The 15,127-nt window shown below is 39.8% G+C and overlaps 1 protein-coding gene across 6 annotated transcripts in view; it reads left to right on the plus strand.

The window, feature by feature from the left end:
- LOC310889669 (adenylate cyclase type 10-like) overlaps positions 1–15,127 on the plus strand; it is a 69,206-nt gene that overhangs the window by 3,192 nt on the left and 50,887 nt on the right. The window contains exons 3-10 of one of the 6 annotated variants that reach the window (XM_083817485.1): positions 1,126–1,213; positions 3,040–3,148; positions 6,152–6,331; positions 7,374–7,551; positions 8,586–8,630; positions 8,721–8,839; positions 9,247–9,494; positions 10,337–11,660. The gene's annotated coding sequence lies outside the window, so the exon portion shown is untranslated. Of the gene's footprint in view, positions 1–1,125; positions 1,214–3,039; positions 3,149–6,151; positions 6,332–7,373; positions 7,552–8,585; positions 8,631–8,720; positions 8,840–9,246; positions 9,495–10,336; positions 11,661–15,127 lie in introns of those variants that run through there. The other 5 variants (XM_083817487.1, XM_083817486.1, XM_083817488.1 and 2 more) reach the window with 5 other exon arrangements.

Genomic DNA, 15,127 nt, shown 5'->3' on the forward strand with positions numbered 1-15,127 from the left:
AATCTGTGCACCTCAGGTGTACCTGGTCTATTAACTATCTCTTACACTGTGCCACCCCGTTAATATCAGTGGATGTACCCAGCACCACCTTGGGGCTACACAGAACGTGGAAGTTTCAAGTCTGTTAATGTAACTCTGTTAACAAAACTGACGTACTGGCCGCTTGCTGTTTCTGTATTTTTTGTTTTTCTTTTCAGTAGTCTCCCCAAAAGTTTTAGTGGACACGTTGTGTATCTTTTCTGTTCTTCCAGGATTCGTTTGTCAGGAAAGGCGACCATGAAATCCGAGGGCTGTGGACAACCATCTACCAGATGGTTGTTGTGTTGGTAATGGAAGATGAAATATACAATATTGCTTAATATGTGTTACATTTGCGATGTGCTGTTCCGGGGCTGCGCTTGGAAGATACAAAATTTATGTGGAAGGATAGCATGAGAGAATGCACCGATTCATGATGAGGAGTAAGGAGGAGGACTAAAAGAATGCCCAATTTGCAAGACACCTAGATAACTGGGGCCTCTCGGACCCTGGGAACTGGATCAAACCAACCTTGCGGTTTGGACTGAGACCGAGGGCTCAGAGAACATGCGTAAGAAGAAAAGGTTAAAAAGTTCAACTCTGATGAAGACATCTTACTTCATCCCAACGACCACAAGAGAGTACTACGCAAGCGCAGAAGAACTGATAAGATAATTAGCATACAAAGCAGGGCTAGGCGGAGCTAGGAGATGAATATGCATAGATGTGTTTTGAAACTTAATGCATATGTAATATCTTAGGAGATAAAAGAGAACTAAGAGAACAAATCAGACGAAGTTAGATATGGGCAGGCATGCCCCTAGCTTCCGGCGCCTAATAGAAGCACCTTCATATAATCACTTTGTGGATTATGTGTCTTTATGAACGCTAACACTTGCAGATGACTTTGGTCACGTTATTTGTCCTTTTAGCTCGCCCTTTTCTTTCTCTTGAGTTGAATTTTTTTGCAGCGCTATGTTTGCAGTGGTAACATTGCTGCCAAAGTGTTTTTGATTAAAAACGATCTTAACTGTAATAGTGAATTCACCGAGCGTGGCTTTGTATAATGACTCCCACGATCATAGCATTTTTTTTCCTTTGTCACAGAGAGGAGAAAAGCTCTTTCCAGCGAGATGGAGAAGGAATTAATGATACCTCTGCCTCATCCTGTGAGACCAGAAGACGTGGAGTAACTGTAAGCTGCGATTCTCAGGAGACACTAAGAGTCTCGGATTCCTTCTCTGCCTGTCTCCCAAGGCCTCAGGGATGAGAAATCTTAGGCTTTATGTTTTTCCCTATGAAATACTGTCGTGTTAAGGGGCGTAGCTGACTAACTGTTACGGGTCTGGTTGGATTCAGGTTACTGAACTATGACGGTCACGGATTCACCAATAATGTAGCACGTCCTTGATGTAGTCGCATTCAATGAGAACTATCACAGCTAGGAACAATGCAATGAAGGGCAGTTTATTACAGCAACAGGGACACAGGTTCTTTGGAGTGCCAGAGATAAATTCACTGTCCGCAAAAGCAAGTGAGCATGCGTGAAATACACAGGCACTCGTCCTGGCTATTAATGCGTTAAAAGGCACAAAGGCTCTAGAGATTTCTAAGTTTCCATGGAGACACCTGGTACAACCAAGCGTTCAAATCTTACCCCATGACATCCCAACGCGGGGGGAAAAGAGGCTCAGCCCGTCGACTGATCCCGGAAGTCAGAAACGTATCCTTCGTGATGGTATCTTCCCTAACATCCCCTTTCACTTAAGCCAATTTACGTTGTCCGCTGATCTGTTCTCTTTAGTGACCAGTGATAGGACCCGCAGGAATGGTGTCAAGCTGCGGCAGGAGAAGTTCAGGCTAGACATCAGGAAGAGGTTCTTCACTGAGAGGGTTGTCGTGCACTGGAACAGTCTCCCCAGGGCGGTAGTCACTGCACCAAGCCTGTTGGAGTTCAAGAAGCGTTTGGACCGTGCGCTTAGTGACATGGTCTGAATTTTTGGGTTGACCTGTGTGGTTCCAGGAGTTGGACTTGACGATCCTTGTGGGTCCCTTCCAACTCAGGATATTCTATGACTCTTTTCTGTCCTTTTAGGTGGAGCTTGAGTGACTCTAGTCAGGCATATCTTGGTTATGATTGGTAGAAAGTTTTCTTGCTTTTGTTTAAAGAAGAAATTCAGAGCGCGTGCTCAGTGAGGGGTGGTCGCACCTTGGAGGCATGGAGCTTTTGGGGTGGAGGTGTGTTTTGATATTATAATGATGATATAATGAGCAAAAGTTCACTAGAGTACAGCGTTTTGTCAAAACCGTGACAGGTCGTTGGCTCAGGGTAGCAAACGTGCAGCTTATCGGTCTCAGTGTGCACAAGAGCATCGGGTCCCCATCTCGTCACAGGGCCTATCCATGATGTCTCCACTCCGCTCTACGCTCTGTACTGTTCCTTAGAGTTAGCACACCGAGTTCCCCTAGTGCGACAGCATGTAAAGTTAGAGGCCTAGGTAACGCTTAGGTAGCGCAGCTACCCTCCACCCTGAAAGCTTCTTCAATGCTGTACATTTTCTTTAAAATGTGAATATTAGTTTAATTTGCCTAGTTACTTCAGGCAATTATTCCACGAGTACCAAAAGTGATACTGAGAAGCCTACTTCCAGCATCTCTGTTGGTAATGATAGCTTCATACTTCTGTGCTTATCCTCGTGGCTTTTCCTTTCGCATACTGGAAAGGCAGAGACTGTTCAACAGAGTCATCTCTGATCCAAAAACTAAAACTCTGATTTCATCCCAAACCAACACTCTCTGATGTCAGTAAGAGTAAAATTGCTATTATTACTCTTGGTCATCCTGGCAGTTGTGTCTCTGTTGGGCTCTCTGTCCAACCCTGTCGGTCACACCTGTCCTACTCCCTGCCCCTGGGTGGTTCTTCTGTCCCTCTGCCCCGCTGGCTGTCCATCCACCCAGTTCCTCTCTTGCTGCTTGTGTCCCGCTTGTAGCCTTTTCCTTTGTTTTCTTCCTCCTTTTCAGAAGTATACATCGAAATCTCACTGCTTTCTGTGCAACGCATGCAATACTTCTGTTTTCACCACTTGGGTTAAAAAGTATACGAACAACTTCATCACTGAATATGTTCATGGTAAGTCAGTAACGTGTTGTAGGACTCCTAAAACACTATCTTAACACTACTGATTTTGAGAAATAAGGCAATATAGTTATATATGGGCAGAAAATGTGTTTTATCTTCACTTATAAAACGTGTCTTTTGTCTTCACTGGCCATTAGTTTGAATTTTTAGTCCTGTTTTTTTTTTTGACAGCTCTTTGACAGGTTGAGAGAGGAGCAGCCTGACTTCAAAGAAAAAATAATAGTAATTACAAGTGAACTTACACAGCCTGAACTGGACCGTAGTAGCCCAATCCAACCAAAACTTATAGACTGTATTAATATCATATTTCATTGTGCTGCTACAGTCAGATTCAATGAAATGCTAAGGGGAGTTTAAAATACTGTATTCTCTAGTTTGGTAAGCTGATGGTATTCAGAGGGAAGGGGTGAATCAGGTGTCTGCAAAATCTTGCAAATATTCAGGCTGTCTGACTACTAATCTCATTTGTTTTTTGTGTGTCTGGTCAATTTAATGATTCCCCCTTGGGTGTTAAACTTTTCTCCCTACCTAAAACTCGCTATTGGGTGTTCATTTGCTTTTCATAGACGGACAGAAGATACGTTATTTAAACCTGCTTTGCCAGCAGTTAGAATACACGATTTGACATGAAAGAAATCACATCTTTTTCAAGCTTTAGGCAAAAAGACATCCATTTTTGGTGCTTAGAAGCAAAACATGACTTTTGTACTGTGTTATAGGCCCCTTGGTGTTTTTACTGAATTCCGGTACCTGAATTTCAAAGGCCTTTTTGAAGGGAAGCTGTTGAGAGAGACTTGAGAACATACTGCTTTTCCAAGTCTTCCTAACATCACGTGTTGCTCTGATTTCTGGGATGGCTGAAGAGGGTATAAATAATCTGAAGCAGTATGTACTGTGCTCACTACTCATATCGGAGCTTCTTTTGTGTAAGAGAACACAAACTATTCCTTTAGCTCCCCTTGTTAGAAAGCAAGTGTATCTTTTCAGAGGATAACTTTTCCCCAAAACTGGGATGGGGCAGAAGCTCTAGTGCTTGCTTTCTTTACTTGATGAACCAACAGCGAATTAAATGTTGCCCAGCCTTCAGAAAGTCCTCCAGTAAGAAGAATGCAAGTTTGCATTGGAGGGTGTAGGGAGAATTAGGTGCAGAGGGAGAAAGCTTAAAACTCAAAATTGAATAACTTCCATCTTGTACAGAGTTTATTAAGGAAATAAAAATAATAAAAAGGGATTCCCAAAAGCAAGAAAAGATATTTGCTTTCTAGAGAAAATGACCTGATTCAGTGTTGAAACACTGGAATAAATAAACAATTTGGAGAAATGACTGTGAAAAATAACTCCAATTTTTATGAATGTAAAGCAACTCTTAGGTAAAGAAAATCTGAGTTGAGAAATATTTTGAGTTGTTAAAATGTTGGCACTACTTCTCTGAGAGTGCTGTACTGTATACTGAAATGACATAAGGTAGCCCCTATTTATCGCTATTTCATGGACCTTCACTGCTAGGGAACTGCCAACCTGTGAAAAGTCTAGAGGAACTTCAATGTGATTGGAAAAACTGGTGGAAAGGTCTTGATACAGCAAGCTTCTGGCAGTTTGCACTTTCCTGGAGGGCCTAGTGCATTGCTTAGCAAAATAGAAAATTAGTTTCTTAGGAAGGATTTGAGGCCGGAGCACAGAGTGCTAGAATGGCGCTTTTTTTTTTTTTTTTTTTTTTTTTTTTTTTTTTTTTTTTGGAGGAACCTGGCAAATCTGAGTATACCTTCCAGCAGCCTTCACATATTTATTACTGGGATTAGTTGATGTAAAGTTCAAAGTATTTAGCTCAGAGTCAGTGGTAGGAATAAAGCCAAGAAAGCAAAATACTTTGGCTTATTTTGGAACCCTTCCTGATTTGTATTGGCTGTGTGTTTCTATATCTTAAAACAATGCTTACAGCTATGATTATGAACCTCTTTCCTTTGACCTCTTTGAAAGAAGCACTGAAGACTTAAAAACCGTTATTTTAGATAAAGTAACTTTTTCCGAGGTAACACTTTCTAGACTTAATTGCCTTGGGACGGGGGTTCCTTGTCCATTGCCCACCTAATGTTTTAGTAATAATGTGCGATAAAGAAGCCTTAAACTGTAACACCAATTACAAAGATTTTGATGAAGTTCTTTTTAGCAGTATTCTTACAGCTTAGTTGATTTGTACATTGTAAACAAGGCTAGTGCTTGTAATAAGTTTTTAGAGGCTGGAGAGAAGATCTGAAATACATAAAAATCATCGTAGCAGTTGGGCCATAAGCTGTGTTCTGATACAGTGCAAAATGTAGAGATATACCTTGCCTCCTACAGTGTACTTAAGGACTCTGTTTTAATGAGAAGCAGTCAGGTTGGAGGGATGAAAGTGTGGATCTTGATTTATTTATTTTTTCCTCCTTTCACTTTTTCTTCCTTCCTGTAATCCTGTTGCACTATTGAGTCTTGTGCTATCTTACATGAAGATGATAATCACTTCCAACTTACTAGCCCCCCCTAAACCTTCATTCTGAGGTCTTGACCTAGGAAGCTCAAAGCTGCTGTTAAAATTGACTGGCATTTATATCATTTGGCAGCTAGGTGTCCTGTTGCAGTTGTTCCATCACATTTTAGGAAAAACTTACTGGATTAGAATTTAGCTTGAGCAGATCGAAGGTACGCTGTCTTTGCCTGTTTAGTAACAGAGCACGAGGATGCCAGTAAGAACAAGGGGAAACTTAGGAAAATTATCCTGAAGACAGAGAGAAATTTCTAGATGGAATGTGTCATGTTGTTCTGAGTAGAAGGTTAGGATACTAACTTCCATAGTGTTTTTGGGGGGTGGAGGAAGGGGTCCAGAATGTTAGAATTACTCTATAAACAGCCACCACTGAAGCATTTAGGAAAGAATTAGGGGATTGACTGGTTATTTCTTTTTGCTTGCTGTTTTCGTTTTGCTTTCTACTAATCAAGTTTCTGTTTAATCAACAGAGATGCTGTTCAGTTAAATGTGCTTTCCGCGAAACAGCTCCTCTCATTGGCACACCGAATGACGAATCTAGAAGTATTCATACGTGTTTCGACTGCGTATGCATATTGCAATCGAAAACACATTGAGGAAATTGTTTATCCACCTCCTGTTGATCCCAAGAAACTGATGGATTCTCTTGAGTATGTGTTATTTTATCAAGTTACTTCAGTAATCTGTAACCACGTGCCTTCCTAGTAATGAAGTACCAACCAATGATTAAGAAACAAAGATGAAGAAACTGGCTGATGGTGTTCTGTTAGTCTAATACATGGCTGATGCTACCCTTTCCTGTAAGGGAAATAGGCTAAGGTTTCATGGTCGCTTTTAAGCTGAGCTAGGTGTGGAGCAGTGCTGAAAGAGGGAGATGCTCCAGGCCATTCCTGAAGCCTCCTGTATGCTGAGACTGGTGGCTCTTCGGCTGTATGAGGAGCTAGATCAGGAGCTATTAAAAACAAACAGAAGAAAGCTGCACTGTTCCAGATGTACTGGTGCTGGTACTGTGAAGGACAGAGAGAACTAAGACAGCAGCTCACCTTTAGCAGCAACCTTCACTACTTCTACCTAAGTCCATTGCAAGATCAGTCTGATATACTGAAATACTTTTAACTGCTCAGAAACAAAAATGTACAAGCAGTTCTGTTAGGTCTTTAATGTTGGTGCTTTCTGAATACCCGTGTTCTATACATTTTTACTCTTAAATTGGATATTACTAGGGGAAAGTTACTTGTTCTGTATTGCCTGTGTACGTTTGCTGTCCTGAGGCCTTATCTAGTAGTCTTATTTAGTAGCTGTCAAGCCCTAAGTGAAATGGGACAAGTATGAGATGAGTCATATACAATGTAATTAATAATAATAATCATATCTCTAAATCAGTCTATCCCTTCCTCCATGTCATAGAAAATCTTACCTTTTGTAAGGTAATCATTTTTAGTTTCATAATTATCAAGGTAAGGAAGACATTTTACTACTTATTATAGATATAACAGCAGTAGCATTAAAAATGAACTGAGGTAATGATAATACTTCCGCGTTTGTTTTCCTGGGTGGTATTTTGAAGAAAAGATTGTATTTTAGTTTTACTTGCAGAATTATTTTTGATTTATCTAGTTATCCTTTTTTCTTCGCTTCCCCAGTAGAATAGTACGCGGTAACTTACACTTGCCTCTTATTTTGTTTTTGTAGGTGGATGGATGATGGCCTGGTGAACGATCTTACACCTAAACTGATTGGCGATAGGCCTAACACTTACACTTATGCAAAAGCCTTAGCCGAATATGTAGTACAGCAAGAAGCTGCAAAAATAAACATAGCCGTTATAAGGCCATCTGTTGTTGGTGCTAGCTGGAAGGAGCCTTTTCCTGTACGTTGAGTTTTCACATGACTCACGCCTGTAAACTGTAGCACGTACTGACAGCTTGTGTATGTAGTGACCTTCATAGAGGAAAATCTTTTAAACTTAAAGCTGTGGCTTGACTGCTTCTGAATAACAACTCTCATACAAAAGATATCAAATACAGCATTCGTATGTGGGAAGCTTAGGGGATAAATTACTTCTAAGCATAGAACAATACACATCTGTCACAATGGGAGATACTGTTTTACACACAAAATAGTTATACAGAATCGTGAAGTAAGAAAGGTAATTTCATCTGTTTTCCCTCTTCGAGGTGCTTTGGTGTGTCAATAGCTGAATAGTATCATTAATGAAACTGGGGTCTGCAGGACGTAAAACTGTTTGGACTCCACTTGTTTTAGCCAAGGCAGGGGATGGCAGAAGCTTTATGAACTCTGTTACATTGATGTATAGTATATATGCTATATGCTTCTTCCAGTATGGGAGATAGCGCTGGAACGGCTTTTCCAGTTCAACGCTGAATATTTCGTAAGCACTTAAAAATACATCAACATCACATGCCTTTTTGAGTAGGTACAATATACATAGATGTCAGACAGTAAGTATATAAATTTTAATTAAGTATGTAATGTTTAAACACTGGCATTGAAGTTGAGTGAAAATGTCTATGTGAAAATTCAAAAAAAAAAAAAAACAACACAAAAGACAGATAAGCAGTTTTGCTATTGACTGTTAAACTGAGTTGATATAAGCTAGTGAAATATTTTCAACAAAATGTATTTATGTAGGAAATACTTTGCGGTTTATTAGCTAAGAAATAACAAGCTAGCTACTCACCTGGAGGGGCCAGTGAAACTACAGGTCGATCTCATGTTTGAGTTGTAGCAAAATCTGATGATATAACAAGTTACTATGGAAGAACTTCATTTAGACACATGGAAATTAGTATTGCTCTCCTGGGTTAACTTGTCAAATTTCCACTTTAAACTGTTGTTGACTTCACTACACGAAAACCTTTCCTTCCTACCTGCTTGTGATAGGGATGGATTGATAACTTCAGTGGACCTAGTGGCCTCTTCATTGCTGTAAGTAATGAAAAAAAATGTTTCTTCCTTTTGGAGACAGCAAAGCTTCTTGCGTTTTACTGGTGCACCTTGTCTTTTTTCTCTTTTAAGGCAGGAAAAGGAATTCTTTGAACAATGAGAGCTACCAATGGTGCAGTAGAAGGTCTTGTTCCAGTAGAGGTTGTTGTCAGTATGACACTGTCTGCAGCCTAGTATTCTGGAGTTAATAGGTACAGCAGGTGACAATTGAAAGCACTGAGTACTTTGAAGTGATGGTACTGTGCATTTTGATAAATCAGTCTTCTGTTGAACTTCTAATCGGTGTCCTGCTATTCATCTAGGACAAAAGGGTTCTAAGGTTTTAACAGCTTTAGTCCAGCAGAGTGTAACTTAGGATAATGGCCAACATTTGACGATGACGAGGACATCACCTATGATACTATTGTATAAGCTATACCTGATTTTTTTTTCCTGGGCCTCAGTGCAATCAGTATGACTTAGAATAATGTAGGCAAAGCCTTCTCTGGGGAAAAATATATACTTTTTTTGTCATGTATATATGTATATACATATATGTATATATACACACAGTTTTATATATATACATAGTTATAATTATAAACTATCATATATACAGATGTTAAAGATGGATTAAAATACTGGAAGGATTCAGGAAGCAAAAAACCTAACGTGAGGCTGACAACTTTTGCTTTATGTAAATGATGGTGAGGGCAAAGATAACTTTAGATATGGCTTTTGATGTGTTTTGTGTGTTTTTTTGTCTTCTGATGTGCTCTTTGGTCTTTTTCCCCTCCAGACCAAGAAATATCATGGTATACAACTGTACAACATGTGGTACCAACGCTTTCCACTGGAGTGAAGTTGGTATGTCATATTTCTTTTTTTATGAGCTTTAATAGAAAAATAAGATCAGTAATAAAAGCACAGGCTATAGTCTGCAGGTCAAATTTTATTTTTATACTTGAAATTAGTATAACAGCCATAACTCAATTTGCAGTGCCTCATGTTTTTTTGTTCTCTTCCGTTGATTTTCTCTCCTTGTAGAGTTATCGCTTCCATTTTGTTCCTGTTTTTTTAATTCAATTTTCTTAAAGTATGGCAGAACTGATTTTTCTGCTTGATGCTTCAACGGCTTAATCTGTAGAGCGTGGGTAGTGTGCAGAGAAAAGCATTGCCGAGAGGAGCAGTACTAATGTTGGGTTTAATGCCAACCTTCCTGTAAATATATGAGTAAAGAGCTCAACATTGGGATTACTTTATACAGCTGCATAACGGAGGGTGTACGACAAGTTTTGCACTTGAAGCTTTTTTGTCGTGTCTAGCTTCAGTTAATTGTCGATTGAGGTGGCTCTTAGTCTTCAGATGGTTACATGAGACTTCCTCTATTCCCGCTGAGGGAAAAGTAATCTCTAAGTATGGCCACTTCTTTTCATCTTAGATATCCCGACTAAAATGTAACCCGCATCTTAAGAGCTCTGTAATAGGCTTAAGAGCTCTGTAATAAATAGCAACGCAAGCTGGCTGGTATGGTAAAGCTGTTAATTAGCTCTACATTTTTTTAGAAATAATTTCTCAGTAAAGATTATTAGTTTTCTTCTTTATCTTAAATACTTAAATCCATATTATATCTCTTGACTACTTTCTTCACCCTTTTTACTTGCTTTTGCTGTTTTATGTATCTATATTTATAAGCCTTATCATTTCAGCTGAAGTTGGAAAGTTGCTGGCTTCATTTATATTACGATTCTAATTGAGGTATTTAAAGGCTTCCTGTAAGCAATGGAATGAAGTTACAAGAGATGACTACAAAGATAAAGTGAATTCTGATGTAGTTTTTTAAGATGTACGTGTCTGCCATGTGAAGAACTTTCAGTTGTCAACGAGAGTTTGACCTGGAGTCCAATCCTAACAATGTTTTTTAAAAAAGCTTGAATATGGGTAATTTGAAATGCACTTCAGATGCTTGCAAAGTCCTCGGCCTACTTTTTTTAAAGTGTTCTTCATTTTAAAGATTAGAATAGCCTTCTTTATGAAATACAGATGGATATTTAAATAGCTTTACATGCTATGTAAACTGAAATTGCTCTGAATTCTCAAAATCAACTGACGGTAGGGAAGAGGACCAGAAAGAGAAGCTACAGTAAAATATTCTGAAGATAAAGGTTTAAAAAACTTCGATATAATAAGAACCAGTTTAACAGTATCTTAGGTTTAAAGCTTATAGCTGTTTTAGTTTTTGTGGTTATTAGAAGAGCTAGGATGGTTACTTAAATAGCATACTAAAGTAAATACTGCACGCTGCAATGTACTTTGAAAACCATTGAACTTTACATATCAAAGCTGTTACGCAGCTTTTCTTTCTCAGAGTACCATGTAATTTCTGCTTTCAAGAGGAATCCTCTTGAACAGGCCTTCAGACGGCCCAGTGTTAATCTAACTTCCGATCACCTTTTATATCATTACTGGATTGCTGTAAGCCATAAGGCCCCAGCATTCCTGTAGGATATCTACCTCAGGATTACTGGAAGAAGCCCAAGGTAATGGTGACTAGCTCTGCCTCTTCTGTTCCTCTTAGATTTAAACAACAAAGCTATGCTTCCACTGTGATGTATATTGATTTCTTCTTCCCCTGAATGCTGTGTGACTAAAACTCACCTTTTCTACTTTTTTCTCTGAGAATAGGTCATTGAATTTGAAGCGAGTTTAAACTTTCTAGCAAAAATGAGGATGTTTTTTGTTGGATATTTTGTTTGGGGGGTTGAGTAATCAAGGTAAACAGAATACAAGATCTAGCAAATTATGTTCATTCTTGAATGATAAATAATTAAAATATGTTGATCCTTATTTTTCTCCTACAGCAAAGCACCTATATTTGAACTACACAACAAATCCGTTAAGCAGTGCAGTAAGGCACCGTAGCATGAGTCTTTGTTCAAACCCCCTTCTGCATCACTGTCGGACCACAGCCTCCCATATATCGCCTGCATTTTTTCACGATGTTTTGCTCAGATTGACAGGTCATAAGCCATGGTAAGAAGGACAGGGCTAAAAATATTTTGATAAGGTGGTGGAGATGAAGACGACACGACAAGGGTACTATTTAGATTTACTAACTATAAGCAATAACAATCCATTGACTGCATTTCTAAGAGATTAATGTCTGACTCACCAACGTTGTCCACGATGTGTCTCGGGTCAGAATCCTAGTCAGTCAGTAAACTCGGGGAAGCGGTTGGCATTAAGATTGTTGTTGCTATTATAAACTGAAAGTGGAAGGGAGGCAGAGTAAATAACTGTGGGTTATTCCTGTAGATGATACAGCTCCATCTGGTATGCTTTGTATCATCTCAACATTCCATTCAGTTTATGATAATTACACCACTAGCTGGCTAACTTCTGAAGTGGTAAAAATTGCATAATTCTGCTAACTAGGCCAAACTAGATTGCATAGAAGGAATATAAGATGTCACTGCAATTTGTTTCAGATCTGCCAAGCCACATGATCTTAACTCATTGCATATATTATGTTTTCAAAAGTATTCATCATCAGACTCTAAAATCTCCACTATGGTGACAGTGTATTAATACAAGTGAGCATTCATTCGTTGTCCTGTAGTCTCGGTCTGTCTTACAAGGAGGGGAAAAATTCTTTAATGCTTAGCACCGGATCAATAAAAGGAAGCAATGTAGGTAGTTCGTAGGCAAAAACTTCTAAACTGCCTTGGGTTCCATTGTTCCAAGCCTACTCAATAGCGTAGCACTCATAGCAACAGTAGGGACAGAGATCTCTGCCTGAGCAGTCATCTCTCCACATTGAAAAGATTTAAGCTCTGTGTATCACAGGAAGGTATTAAGCATGAATTCCTAGCTTTTTAGGTTCTTTTGCAATATAAAATGTTCTTAATAAAAATTAATAGAAATTCCCTGATATACGTCAAGATTCCATCACTTGCTAAAAATAATTATACTACAAATATCAACCTGCTGTCTTCCAAACGGGAAATGATGCTGCCAGAGTCGTGTCAGTCTTTGGAAGTCCAGTCTTTTAAGTATTTGACCTATGGGAGTAAAACAAGGCTATAAATAAACACATTGTTTAGAACGCTCTTACAGGTGTATAACATTGGAAACATTGAATCTTGTTTTTTTGCTTTTTCTGGAGTTCCTGTTTAGTGTTCAAACACAGAATTTAAACCTTAATCGGTACTAGTACAAGAGGTCACGTTAAATGTGTATCTTCTGGCCTGTGAAGTATAAATTATTTGAGTATTCCTAATTAGTTTTCTGTAGTAGTGACTGGATAGGTTTCCTGTCATGCACAAGATTTCAAGTTTGGAGGAAAGATGGGAGGTTCAACTAAATCAAAAAGTGATTCTTCAGTTGCTAAGGTAGCAAACTGTAGCACACTTTATTCAGTTGCTTGGAATTAAAACTTTTTAAGTTTGATGCCCAGCACACTTACAGCAATATAGCTTTCATTATACAGGGATTCTTTAATTTTAAGCCCTTTTAAAAAGAGGGCATTTTTTTCTTTAAAGCGTAATAGAAGGGAACTCTAATCGAGATGCAAAGCAGGCATGCAGTTTTAAATCCTAATGGGTTTCATGCATTATTTAATAATAGCAGAGAAATGAGCCAGATCTTTATTCTTCTGCTTTTTTCTAGTTGTCTGGCTCAAAGTACTTTGAAACCTACTTTAACTGAGGGGCTGGAGATGGCACTAGTATAGGGGTGTACTACTGTTGCTGTTGTCCTTCTGTCTGGTTGACCTCTGGTTTTAATTACCAGGTAGCGTGCACTAGGGAACTTCTAGAGCCTTGGAAAATTAATTGCAGATTTTTAAGCTTGTTATTAGGCTCTTCTGAGTGAAGGGCTAGCTTAATCTAAAATGTGACCTCTCTGCACCACAATTTAGCAAGAAAAACTTGACCAGTGTAGTTGTGGTTTAACCCGGCTGGCAGCTAAACACCACACAGCCGTTCGCTCACCCTCCCCCCTCCCTCTCTGGGATGGGGGAGAGAAACGGGAAAGTGAAGCCTGTGAGTTGAGATAAAGACCGTTTATTAAGACAGGAAAATAATAATAACAATAATAATAATAATAGTGATAATGGTAATAGTATTAACAATAATAATGTGTAAGAAAACAAGTGATGCACAATGCAATTGCTCACCACCCGCTGACCGATGCCCAGCCTATTCCCGAGCAGCCGGCCCCCCCACCCCGGCCAGCCACCCCTATATATTGTTTAGCATGACGTCAGATGGTATGGAATACCCCTTTGGCCAGTTTGGGTCAGCTGTCCTGGGTCTGTCCCCTCCCAGCTCCTGCTGCACCCCCAGCCTGCTCGCTGGCAGGACAGAGCGAGAAGCCGAAAAGTCCTTGGCCTGGTGTAAACACTGCTCTGCAACAATTAAAACATCAGCATGTTATCAGCGCTCTTCTCATCCTAATCCAAAACATAGCACCCTACCAGCTACTATGAGCTACTTAACTCTGTCCTAACTGGAACCAGGACAGATATCCACCCCTTATTCCATACCATTTATGTCATGCTCAGGTTACACTCTGTCCAATACATTCTAATTAATCACCATTTTCATCTATGATATATAGCAATCATGGTAGTGATGACATACATTATTATATAATAATTAACATACTACAATTCAACTCATGGGCTATTCTCACCCAGTATCAAATCCCCTTGAGGTACACACCGGACCTCCCCATTCTTTTGCATTACCCACCAAGTGCATCCAGGTCCCTGAGCAAAAGCAATTCCACGAATGGGTTTGCCTTTTCCTGAGGCAGGAGTAGCCCAGACTGTTTTACCCAGCATGTTTCTTACGTGCACTACAGGAACTTTATCCCCTTCTACAGTGCGTAACAGGTTTGATTGGGCAGGTCCAGCTCGGTTGGCAGATCCCCTGGTATTGACTAACCAGGTGGCCTTTGCCAAATGTGTATCCCAATTTTTGAATGTCCCAGCACCCATTGCTTTCAGTGTAGTCTTCAACAGTCCATTGTATCGTTCAACTTTTCCAGAGGCTGGTGCACGATAGGGGATGTGATACACCCACTCAATACCATGTTCTTTGGCCCAAGTGTCTATAAGGTTGTTTCGGAAATGAGTCCCGTTGTCTGACTCAATTCTCTCTGGGGTGCCATGTCGCCATAAGACTTGCTTTTCAAGGCCCAGGATAGTGTTCCGGGCGGTGGCATGGGGCACAGGATATGTTTCCAGCCATCCGGTGGTTGCTTCCACCATTGTAAGTACGTGGCGCTTGCCGTTGCGGGTTTGAGGGAGTGTGATGTAATCAATCTGCCAGGCCTCTCCATATTTATATTTCAGCCATCGTCCTCCATACCAAAGAGGTTTTGACCATTTGGCTTGCTTGATTGCAGCACATGTTTCACAGTCATGAATAACCTGTGCTATAGTGTCCATGGTCAGGTCCACCCCTCGATCACGAGCCCATCTTTAGGTTGCATCT

The sequence above is a fragment of the Anser anser genome, assembly GCF_964211835.1.
Source record: "Anser anser genome assembly, chromosome: Z".
Lineage (NCBI taxonomy): Eukaryota > Metazoa > Chordata > Aves > Anseriformes > Anatidae > Anser > Anser anser.